This window comes from Terrapene carolina, unplaced genomic scaffold, assembly GCF_002925995.2.
Source record: "Terrapene carolina triunguis isolate 2854851 unplaced genomic scaffold, T_m_triunguis-2.0 Scaffold951, whole genome shotgun sequence".
Taxonomy (NCBI): Eukaryota; Metazoa; Chordata; order Testudines; family Emydidae; genus Terrapene; species Terrapene triunguis.
This window is the reverse complement of record NW_020665302.1, coordinates 321,619-334,155: the sequence shown is the minus strand read 5'-3', so window position 1 is coordinate 334,155 and position 12,537 is coordinate 321,619.

Sequence of the window (12,537 nt, the reverse complement as noted above, 5' to 3'; positions counted from 1 at the left end):
TTGGGGGGCTGGGGAATGTTGAGGGATGGTGGGGGCAGTGGGGTGAGTAATGGGAGATGTTGGGGACTGTGGTGAGTGGGGTGTATGTCGGGTGCGTGGGAGCTGTCAAGGCAAGTGGGAGATAGGGGAGGGTTGTGGGGGAGTACATGTGGAGTGGGAGGGGCATTTGGGGGCCTGTGTGTGGGGTGGGGAAGGGGGCATTCTGGGGTCTGTGGGAAGGGATATATGTGGTGAGTGCTTTGCTGTCTAGTTTATGGAAGGTGAGGGGGGCCCCGCAATTTCCATATTACTCGGGGCCCCAAATTTCCTTAATCTGGGCCTGATTCTGGGGCTCCCAAGGCCTCTATCCCATAATACCTAGCGCTGCTGCTGGGAACAGGGGGCTTTGGGGCCGTTTCTATCCAGAGCGCACTGCATTGTGGGATAGGGGCAGGAGGACCAGTTGATCAGGGTAGCTATGGCAGTTGTAGCTTCCTGGGACTGTTGGCCATTCTGGGACAGTTGAACCCAGCCCAAGGCTTCATCCCCGGCACTGCAGCCACCTGGCCCGACCGGTGCTTGGAAGGAGCTGGGGCGTGGACGGGAGGAGCGGTGAGGTCGGGACAGCCAGTGGGGTTTGTTGGGACAGCCAGTGGGGTTTTGTGATGCTCTCACCTGGCATGGCCAGGGATGGAGAGTCTCACCTACTGGGGAGTGAATGTGCTTGCGACAGAGCCAGAGTTTAATGCTGCTGTCCAAGTCCAACCCCTCCACCCCCCGCTAGTCCGCTCCTGAGCCCAGCGTGTGGCTTGGCCTCTGCGCTTGACATCTGCAGAGACAGCAATCAACCCTCTCGGCCCTGTTCTGATGGAGAAACTGAGGCACAGGGAAAGGCCTCAGCATGGTGAAAGGTTGAGTTGGTGTTAGAGCCAGGAGTGAAACGTTGATGTCCGGGGGCTAAGAGGAGCTGTCCTTGAATCCAAGCAGGGAATCTCTCTGTGATCTAACATGCCAAATGCCACTGCTCCCACGTGAGGCTGGGCACTTCCTGATTCTGGTCAGAAGCAGAAATGCTCCAGGGAAGCTGTTCTCCACGGCTTTCCAAGCCAGGCTGCAAGCAGGAGGGCATGGTGGGCACAAGCCTGCTCTCTCGTGAGCTTTCCGCCCTGACTTCTCAGCTCGAGAGATTTGCAGAAGCAAGTGAGGGCAGGGGTGGGACCTGAGAGCTCCATCCCTGGGGTCGCGCCATGCACTCCCCTAGAGATGAAGCAGGGATGGGACTGTTCATCTGACCCTAGAGGGATCGGCCCTCGCTGCTGGGCCTGTACCCAGGGTGTTGGGCATGGAGCCCTGTCCTTATAGCAGCAACTCCGCTGGTCCCCCGTGAGCTAGGTGCTGAACAGACCTATCCTAGGTGACAGCCCCTGCTCGGCAGAGTTTGCAGTCAGAGACCAGACACAGTGGTGGATGAGAGACCCATCCTCACAGCAGGGCCAGCGGCAGCTGTGATAGGATGTGCACACCTCTTAGCCAGTTAGTTCACTGCTCTCCGCCGGCCCAACCGTAACCCGGGAACCTCCAGCTCCTCTCTTTGTTGGCAGTGGGTATGTCTACACTACGGGATTACTCCGAATTTACAGAATTCAATTTTTGGCAACCGATTGTATAAAGTCGAGTGCATGCGGCCACACTAAGCACATTAATTCGGCGGTGTGCGTCCATGTACTGAGGCTAACGTCGACTTCCGGAGCGTTGCACTGTGGCATAGCTATCCCACAGTTCCCGCAGTCTCCCCCGCCCATTGGAATTCTGGGTTTAGATCTCAATGCCTGATGGGGCCAAAAATTTGTCGCGGGTGGTTATGGGTAAATGTCGTCAGTCAATCCTCCCTCTGTGAAAGCAACGTCAGACAATCATTTTGCGCCCTTTTCCCTGGATTGCCCGGGCAGACGCCATAGCATGGCAACCATGGAGCCCGTTCAGCCTTTTTTCACTGTCACCGTATGTCTACTGGATGCTGCTGACAGATGCGGTACTGCAGCGCTACACAGCAGCTCCTTGCCTTTGCAAGTTGGCAAAGACGGTTACCAGTCATACTGTACCATCTGCTGCTGTCATGGGTGCTCCTGGATGGCCTCGGTGAGGTCAGTCGGGGGCGCCTGGACAAAAATGGGAATGACTCCCCAGGTCATTCTCTTCTTTAAGTTTTATCTAATGGAGAGTCAGTCCTGCCTAGAATATCAGGGAAGCCTACTACTAAAGAACCAGAGAGGCAAACGGCCGCTCTGGGTCAGAGCCCCAGACATCCCACAGAAATGATGAGCTGCATGCCATTCTAGGGGGTGCCCCTACAACAGCCCCACCCGTTGCTTCCCTCCTCCCCCACCCCTCCCAGGCTACCTTGGCAGTTCTCCCTCCTTTTGTGTGATGAAGTAATAAAGAATGCATGAATTTGAAACAACACTGACTTTATTGCCTCTGCAAGCAGAGATCAAAGGGGGGAGGGGGGCGGTTGGCTTACAGCGAAGAAGTCGAGTGAACCACCATTCTGCACTTGCTCAGCCTATAGCTGAAAATGGGACTCTGTGATAAGCACTAGGATAGAAGCACAGGCAGGACTGAATCTCCATTTGTTTGTGGGCCTTTGGTTGACACTGTTAAAATAGAAAATGTCCCAGGATATGTATGTTGGGGGACAGTTCTAAACGGCAGCTTTATTTTTTTATTTGCAGCAAAAAGTATCTGATTGTGAGCCCTGGGAGCAAGGGGCAGGCTGGGGTAGGAGCGACCGCGCGGTGCTGCCGACTGGGAGAGCAGCCTGAGGCAGAAGCCTCCAGCTGGCATGATATTCCAGGCAGGACTGAATCTCCATTACCCAAAACTTAAAGAAGAGAATGACCTGGAGTCATTCCCTTTTTGGTCCATGTGCCCCCGACCGACCTCACCGAGGCCAGCCAGGAGCACCCACGGGATGACGATGACGGTTACCAGTCATACTGCACCGTCTGTCGTCCGCAAGGCAAGGCAAGGCAAGGGGATGCTGCTGTGTAGCGCTGCAGCACCGCGTCTGCCAGCAGCATCCAGTAGACGTACGGTGACAGTGAAAAAAGGCGAGAAACGATTTTTTTCCCTTTGCTTTCACAGAGGGAGGGATGGGGGGGGGCCTGACGACATATACCCTGAACCACCCGCAACAATGTTTTTGACCCTTCAGGCATTGGGAGCTCAACCCAGAATTCAAATGGTTTTCGGAGAGTGCGGGAACTGTGGGATAGCTACAGTCGTCAGTCGCCCCTCCCTCCGTGAGCGTCCATTTGATTCTTTAGCTTTCTGGTACGCTTGTCTGAGCTCCTTAAGTTTCACGCAGCACTGTGTTGAGTCCCTGTTGTGGCCTCTGTCCATCATGGCCTTGGAGATTTTTTTTTTCAAATGTTTTGGCATTTCGTCTTTTGGAACGGAGTTCTGATAGAACAGATTCATCTCCCCATACAGAGATCAGATCCAGTATTTCCAGTTCGGTCCATGCTGGAGCTCTTTTTTGATTCCGGGACTGCATGGTCACCTGTGCTGATCAGTGCTCCACGCTGGGCAAACAGGAAATGAAATTCAAAAGTTTGCGGGGCTTTTCCTGTCTACCTGGCCAGTGCATCCGAGTTCAGATCGCTGTCCAGAGCGGTCACAATGGTGCACTGTGGGATAGCTCCCGGAGGCCAATACCGTCAAATTGCGGCCACCCTAACCCTAATTCGAAATGGCAATGTCGATTTCGGCGCTACTCCCCTCGTCGGAGAGGAGTACAGAAATCGATTTTAAGAGCCCTTTATGTCGAAGTAAATGGCTTTGTTGTGTAGACGGGTGCAGGGTTAATTCGATTTAACGCTGCTAAATTCGAACTAAACTCGTAGTGTAGACCAGGCCAGTGACTTTGCTTAGTGTATTCTTGGGCACTGATAAGGTTTAGGCGGGATGTGGTGCATTCTGGGTGCTGGGAGGGGCTTAGTCCCACGCCCTGCTCAAAGCAGGACCAATCCCCAACTAAATCATCCCAGCCAGGGCTTTGTCAAGCCGGGCCTTAAAAACCTCTAAGGAAGGAGATTCCACCACCTCCCTAGGTAACCCATTCCAGTGCTTAAATGGGTGCCATTTGCTGCAGGGCATTTTTGCAGGGTGTGGGGTCTATCTGTGGTTCTTCTCTGGCCCCCATCACTGCTGTATCAAGCACTTCACAGTCTTTACTGGATTTATCCCTACACAGCCCTGTGGGGCAGGGCTGTTCTCCCAGGGGTCAGATGGGAAACTTAAGCCCAGAGAGAGATGCCTTCGAAGTCACACAGGGAATCTGTGCCAGGTCAGGGATTTGAACCCTGGTCTCCCAAGTCTCAGGGTAGCACTCTAACCACTGGATCATCCTTCCTCTGAGGCCTGGGCTGGGCCATGTAATACTGGGTTTAAGGGAGCCATGTCCCAGCTGCTGTTTCCTCCCTCAGCTCTGCTCTCTACTGGTGTAATGAAGCTGCCCGGAGCTGGGAGAGACACTGATCTTGTCCGGCCTGTTGCCTGGGAGGGGGGAATCGCTGCAGAATTGGACCTTGCCGCATAGGCCGGCGGGGTTCCTTCCAGCGAGGGCGGGTGCTGGTCATGTGGTTAGTATGGAAGGATGGAGGGTTTAATGCAGAGCAACGTGGTTTCAACCTGAGGACTGAGAGAAAATCTGGCTCCAGATCGAGCTGCTGGGTGCTGCCTCCTGTTCCCAGCTGAGAGAGCCAGGGATCCTGTTTCTATTTGCTGCAGGGTTGGGGAGCAGCCAGCCAACCAACTGGAGTTGCTCCTTATCTAGTGCTTTATAATTGTAATGGTGGGTCGTGTGTTTGTGCTGATGTCCCTCTAGCAACTTCCGGCCCTTGGGGGGGGATGGCCGGCAGGGCTAATTGCAGCTGGGCAGAGGCTGGTGGCTAGCAGTGTTGGGGGTTTAATGACATTGTGCATGCTGCAGCCTCGCACCGGCCATCCACGGACGCTGTTGCCGCTGGCGTGTGTGTGCCGCTTTTGTCAGGTGTGCAGCGAATGCAGGAGGGCTGCGCCTCTCTGCCGTGGGGAGCAGAAGTGCACTGTTTAGGGAACGGGACACTGGCTTCCCATTGCCCATGCTAGATCTACTGCCTCTTGGAATCCACCTGCGGGCTGGGTAATGGGGCCACGAGGCCCCATCCCGACGACAAGACAGTCATCAGCCTCCTGGCTCCATGGTGATGCGGCGGTGCCCACAAGTGGTGGCAGGCTTTCCTTGGGGCCCTGCAAGCAACCTTGTGGATCTCAATGCTGGCTGGCAGCCTTCCTCCCCTAACTCCCACAAAGGGCCATCCTGCAGCAGGCAGTGGGCCTAGGAGCCTGCTGTCAGGGGGGAGCGCCTGGCATTGCTAAGTGGGGGTGCCCTGAGGCCTGGTGGGGAAGAAGCTTTCTCTAGCAGGAGAGGATGCTGTGTCTAGTCTGGGCACTATATTTGCTGCTTCCCTGAAAATAGGCATGGAGAGGAACCTCATGAGGAAGATGAGGCGATCTTGGCCTTCAGTAGCAGGGAGGGGCAGCACAGTCCGGTAGTCTAGTGAGGGCCTCAATCTCTTTACCCTATGCCTGGCTGTATGGCGGCAGAGCTGGCTTTAGCCACTGCTTGCCCATCTATTTCGGTGTTCCCTTAGAAACCTGATCACTTATTGTCTCGGCACCAATTTAAGATGTTTTTCTTCTCTAAAGGGCAGGGTAAAATTATAGCCTTTCTGGCAGCCAGTGGCCGCCGGCTCTCAGCGCCTGGCAGCTGTGCTGCGGTGGGAGCTTGCAGCTGCTCCAACAGCAGGTTAGTGCCGGAGGCTCGGCGAGGAGCAACTGGAACTTTCCACCTGGAGATCCAGGAGCGTAGCCAGCACAGCAGTGCTAGGTCTGCATGGGGGGTTCTGAGGCCCTACACTGACTGTCCCAGCTGTGCCCACCAGCCAGCCACATGGCCACTGGAGATGCGAGGTCCCTGGGCTGGAGTTTGCTGTTTGGGTCGTGCCCACGGGGTCCCGTGTTCCACTGCTCCAAGGGGGCTTCCACTGAGCTAAGGAGGCATCTGGGCTGCTTTTGGCCTGGCTTCTGGAGGGCCGACACACAGCATCCGTTCCTGACATAGTGGGGTCGGATCAGCTCCAAGGAGGGCACGGCTAGCTGGGGTACAGGAAAAGGTGAGGGGGCAGCAGCGACACAGGGTACTGCCCCATGGGCACCCAGCAGCCTGGGCTTTCCCCAGGCCCCGTGATCGTGTAGGTGCAGCTGGGAAGTCAGGTCCAGCGAGCAGCTCTGTGCTGCTGCCTCACAGTAGAGACGGGGCAGTTTTCCAAGTGTCCGTGCAAGGGAGCAGACTGGGGAGAGGGCCCTGCAGTGGCCCTGGTGAAAGATCGCTGAGGCCTCTGCTCTCTCTCTCTCTGTTAGCCAGGATGGGGAAGGAATGGTGTCCCTAGACTCTGTCAGAGGGTGGTGATGGACGGCAGGAGAGAGATCACTTGATCATTACCTGTTAGGTTCACTCCCTCTGGGGCACCTGGCATTGGCCGATGTCGGCAGACAGGATCCTGGGCTGGATGGACCTTTGGTCTGACCCAGTCTGGCCGTTCTTATGTTCCCTTGAGCCCTTCATGGCGGGGGCTGGGCTGTGAGCACTCCGGAGGCTGGGCTGAGCCCCAGCAGCTGGAGCAGGCATCTCAGCCCCGCTTGCGAAGCGGGTGGCTGGGCTGGGGAGCTCCCCTCGGCCTGGGAGCCCAGAGCCTGGCAGCTGCATTCCAGCACTGGCTTTGGGTTGGTCTGATCCAGCCTGTGGGTAGGAGGGGGGTGGGGTGGGGTGAGAAATAGAGGAGAGGCTCTGCATGGGGAATGGGGGAAGGGGATGCTGGAGGAGATGGGGGACCCAGGGCTGGCAGCGACTGGAGCAGCAGTGCCCCCCAGCAGACAGCACTAGCTGAGAGCCCACCTTGCCGCCCATCTGCCCGCTCCCATTTGCTGTTGGTGAGCCCTGAAGCCCCAAGGAGAAGACGGTGCGTGTGTGTGTGTGTCCGAGTCTGGATTACTGAGGGATCATTTAATCAGAGCCTTGGTGAGCAGGAGGGGGAACCTGACCTCCCCTGACTCCCTAATCTCAAAGGCCTTTTTAATGTAAACCCTTTCCCTGCCCCCATTCCTCATTAAGTCTCCAGCTTGCGGGGGGGGGGGGGGGGGGCCCCAGAGCACCCCGGGGGCTTTTGCGGCGGTGGCTGCGCATTGGGTGACTTTTTCGCGGTGGGGGGGGGTGTGTCTAAAGGGGTGTTTGCTGTGGGACAATGTGACTGCACCCTGGGGCCAGGGGAGGGGTCTGGGATGGGGTGATCCCCCCCCCTCTCCCCCCGGCTAGCAGGAGCGATCAGAGTACGGCTGACTACAGGGCTGTACCTACAGTGACCGAACGGGGTTTTGCTGCGTCCCTGCCCGTCTGTGCCCCCAGAAGAGATGTGATCACGTTGTCGTTCTGGGGTTTAAACAAGCCTCCTCCAAGCAGAGCCGGCTGAAATACATTTTTCTCTGCTTTGTAATGACCAGCCGTGTGACATGCCCTGGGCTTTTATGGGCATCGGGAGAAGTGGGGCGGAGCGTGGAGTAGAGAGCAAGCTTCCTGCAGGAGGCTGCTCCCAGACCCAGAGCTGTGTGTACGGACCCTCGTGGCAGCCAGTGACCCTGTGTGTCTGCTCATGCCCGCTCCTGTTGCAGTCCTAAGAGTCTCAGCAAGCAGCAGCTGGAGAAGGCAGCGTTCTCTAGTGGTTACCACAGACAGTGGGAGTCAGCACTCCGGACTCACTGCATGGACAGGTTGCAGCGCCGCAGTGCCTCAGTTTCCCCTGTCAGTAAAATGGGGATAGTGCCTACATTGCAGTGGGGTTTGCAGAGCCCACTGCAATGAAAGGGGAGTATTACTGTGATGGGGCAGAACGCTGTACCTGGCAGGCTGACACCTTGTTACCGTGGGCAGCAAAGCCCCCGGCGCCAGCAGCACCTGGCATCACTGTTCTGCTCCAGGAAAACCTGATGTCTGTCTCGCAGGCCTGGTGACAAGAAATGCTCTCTTGCTGCCCAGCCAGCCCTGGAGTAGATGAAGTGCCTCAGGCTCACAGGAAAGGGTTTACTCAGTCTCCTGTCCCAGCCCTGCTTGGGCTCTCAGAGGTGCTGAGCACCCAGCAGCTCCCACTGGCTTTGGTGTGACGTAGGGGGGCTCAGGTTTTGTGACAATCAGGCTGCCCGGAGCTGGGAGAGACACTGCTCCTGTCCGGCCTGTTGCCTGGGAGGGGGGAATCGCTGCAGAACTGGGCCTTGCAGCATAGGCCGGCGGGGCGGGTGCTGGTCATGTGGTTAGTATGGAAGGATGGAGGGTTTAATGCAGAGCAACTTGGTTTCAACCTGAGGACTGGGAGAAAATCTGTCTGGCTCCAGATGGAGCTGCCTGTGAGCTGTGTCGTAGCACTGAGTGTCCCTGGTCTGAAATCTTTGCCTGGGGGTGGAGTTGGTCCAGACTTTTTGTGGGGGCACGTTCTTCAGACGAGCTGTAGCTGCTGCTGTTTGCTCAGCCCCTGTGCACGCCTACTTTTCATACCTACATCAGATGCTCCATTCTTCACCGCCTCCAGGTGGGGAATTTGATTTTGATTCTTGCCTCAAGCTCTGGTATTCTGTTACCAAACTCTGCCTACTAAATGCACCGCTCCCTGATCTTCCCTTCCATTTTCAGCTGGCTATCCTGTTCCTCTGCGCTTCCTATTTTCATCTGTCAGTAGTGTTGCTGTGTGCTGCTAAAAGGCTGCCATTACCTACCCCAGAGGTGGCTGCATTATGGGGATGGGTGAATTCCTCACTGCATGGTGAAGTATTTTGAGCAGAAAGGCTTTGATTTATAGAGGTGTCCTAGAACGCCCGCCGGGTTGTGGGCAGAGAGAGGCAGGCTGCTGCGTAATCTGTGCCGTAAACTTTGCTCTCTCTCCATTGAGACTCAGCCGTGTTTCAAACTGCCTTCCCAAATATAGCCATCAGCTGGCAGCTGCGTGGCTGGGGAAAGCAGAATGGAGAGTCCGTGGGTGGTAGGTGAGGGCAGAGGAGCTCGAGGAAGTGGTTGTTAGTGGGATAGCTGGTTATGTGGCACTGGAAGAAGAATGGTGAGAGGACAGCAGAGCCATTAACACCCTACATATAAACACAGCCTGCTTTAGCAGGTGGCTGCAGAGTGAGGGATCAGGACTGGGACCCCTGGCCAAAGATCTCGACCTGCCTGTGTGCTGGCAGGTTGCTGTTGGGGCTGGGGGAAGCAGTGCCCAGCCGTCACAGGAGACGTGTGCCCATTTACTGATGAGGTTAACCAGCTGCGCGCTGACCGTCCCCCCTGGATTCGGTCGTTCTCTCCGCTCCTAGAGCGTCACTGTGGCTCCAGTGTTTTAAGATGGCGTTTGAGAAGTTAATGCATGGGATGAAATGACGGCATTGCCTGCGTGAGCAGGGGCCGGGACGCGCCCCTCTAGGAGATCCTTGCCAGGCCTGTGTTAGCCCAGCTGGGGGTTCTACTCCCACCCCTGGGTACTGCTGCTGAAGATGTTGAACCCACCTGCTGTTTGCAGGATTGCCCCACCTCTCTCAGGGTGACCGTCCAGCAGCGCTCACACGTAAGAACAACCAGACTGGGTCAGACCAAAGGTCCAACTAGCCCAGTATCCTATCTGCCGACAGTGGCCAGTGCCAGGTGCCCCAGAGGGAATGAACAGAACAGGGAATCATCAAGTGATCCATCCCGTCGCCCATTCCCATTCTCGGACGTCTCTGAGCCCGGTGATGTGAGCCGTCCTGCTTTCCCCTTGCCCCGAAGGATGCCGTCGCGTCCTTTTCTCTGCCTTAACCAGGTGCTTCCTGGGGTAGGGAAGGCAGCAGGAGTTTCCTGTCCCCAGCTGAGCCACAGTCTCTCTTCCTGGGGAGCCTCTTCCCCTGGCTGAGTCCTACAGGTGACTTGGGCTCCTGCTGCTCCTCACCCACTGCTTGGCGTCACGGTGCCCTGATGCTGTGCTGACCGGTGCCCTCTAAATACATCAGACGCTTTAGGAAACTGGAGCCTCCATAGCTGGGATCTTTGTACTGGGGGTGGGGGAGGGACAGTTCAGAGCCCCCCCCCTCAATGACTCCCTTGTGCAACACGTGCCCTGTTACAACTGCTGATCCCCCTCCCCCCTTGCACAATCTTGCTTCCCCGCTCTGTGCTTCTGGGCTGACACGTCCAGGACCGGCTCCCCGGCTTCCACTGCACTCGCAGTTCCCTTTGCCTTGGCATGGAATTCCCAGCACCGTCGGGGGGGCCCCCTTTCCGGTGTGGGGTATGATCACCCTGCCTTGGTATATCCAGGTTGCCAGAGCAATCAGGCTGGTGACCTGCATAACCCCTTCCTTCTCCCTGCTCAAGCAAACTGGCAAATGGAGGCTGGGAAAGCTGTGCTTGTGAAATCAACCCATCCTGACCCTTTAAAATCCTTTGCACCCTGCTGACTGACTCCCATTGAATAACACTGAGTTCCTGTAGAGCGAGCCTCCTTCTCCCTGCAGGACACATGGCGTTTTAAAGGGCCAAGACCGTGGTGCCAGACCCTGCCCTCTGGTGCTGGAAACCATCCTTCTTATTGGGTGCATTTTGCTGCTTCTCTGCGCTAGCAGCTCCTCTCTCCCCTTCTGCTCTGCTGGCCCCGGGGGTCCATTCAGTCTGGGCCTGGCATTGCATCTGTGCCACCCTGAGAGTGATTGGGTGGGAGCTGGGTAAACAGGGCGCAGTGCCAGTTCCTGGGCTTCTCTCTTTCCTTCTGTGCTCTCCCTTCGCAGTGAGTCTCATGCTCACGCCCTTGTGGGGGAGGAGGGGGGGGTTAGTGTCTCTGCCACGTGGAAGTAGCTAAATCACTGCTTCCTGGCGGCCAGTTGGACTCTGAGTTTGTCACCATGAAACCTCCAGTAAGTTGGAGAAGGTACTCTGGGGTTACAGCATGGAAAGTATGACAGACCTGGCGCCTTCCCCACCTGGCGAGACACATGCTGCACTGCTGAGAAAGCAGCCAGCTCTGGGGTGGAGTGCAGCATGCTAGTGTGCATGAGGGTGACTACTGGAAGCACTGGAATGGGTTTCCTAGGGAGGTGGTGGAATCTCCATCCTTAGAGGTTTTTAAGGCCCGGCTTGACAAAGCCCTGGCTGGGATGATTTAGTTGGGGTTGGTCCTGCTTTGAGCAGGAGGTTGGACTAGATACCTCCTGAGGTCCCTTCCAACCCTGATATTCTCTGATTCTCACCAAGGACATTGGGGCCTGTGTGGGAAGAGCCACGAGCTATTTAACATCCTCCAGAGCAACTGGTTCCTCTGGCATCAAAGGCTGAGGGTCTCGGCTGAAATATCCCCAGACAGGAAACTACCGGACTTCTTGTGGGAATGAAGGGAAGGAGTCTGTGCTCCCAGGGGGCTCCAGCCTGGGGATGGCAGTGCTAAGCCAATCCCTCGGGGAACGAGGGTCTCTTACGCATTCAGGCTCTTGCGCCTGTTTGTCTGGGCACCCAAGCGGCCCTCGCCCTCGGCTCATGGCTTGCTCCTCAGACTGTCAGCGACCCCATTTGGAAGCATTGTGGGCTCCGAAAGGAGCCCCGTCTGGCTACTAGCCCTGAGCAAATGTGGTAACTGGCTCAGGGCGGAGGGCGGCCCCTAGAATTGGGGTTGAACCAGAAGCTGCAGGTAGAACTCTGCCAACACTGCTGAGTCTTGCTGGGGTGGGGGTGGTAGGGTCAGACCCCAGTGATGTTCCCATGTACTTTGCACCCCAGATGCTGCTGGGGGTTGGGGGTGGGGGGCTGTGAACCTTCTGGCCAAGCAATTGTGCATTCTGGGATTGTGACACACACACACTCTGAGCTTGTTGGGAAATCCAAGTCCAGTTGTCGCTGCCGCAGGTCAGAGGGCAAGTGGTTGGGAATGGGAAGTGGGTGGTAGTGGGGAAGAACCCACTTCGTGGGGCTGCAGTGAATGATCCCGAAGAGCTGCAATCTAGAGGGAGGAGGCCCTGGTCTGAGGAGCTCCCCAGGGGAGAAGAGGACAGATCCCACCGTGTGGCATCAGCCCTGCTGCTGATGTGGGACAGAGGCCCCCTGCCATGGGCCCTTCCTCTCTGCTGAACTTCCTGGCTCTGTGGGACACAAGCTGCTCCTGCGTTAATTCAAACACGGTGCTAGGGCTAATCCGGGAGGATTTGGGTCCCATTTGAGCTGCATGGTTAGAAATCTGTTTTGTGTTAAACGCCACAGGGCTCCATCCCCCTGGTGGAAGATGACAGCAGACTTCACCCTGGGGTCTGGGATCTGCCTCTCCCTGATGCTCTGGCTCTGGCCTGGAGCCAACAGCTGTTGAGGGCCAGTCTCCGTGGCAAGGTTGGGACGCTTGCCTTCCCGGAGGATGCACAGTCAGCCAGCTGTGCCACATGTGCAGGCTGAGCAGGCTGCAGAAT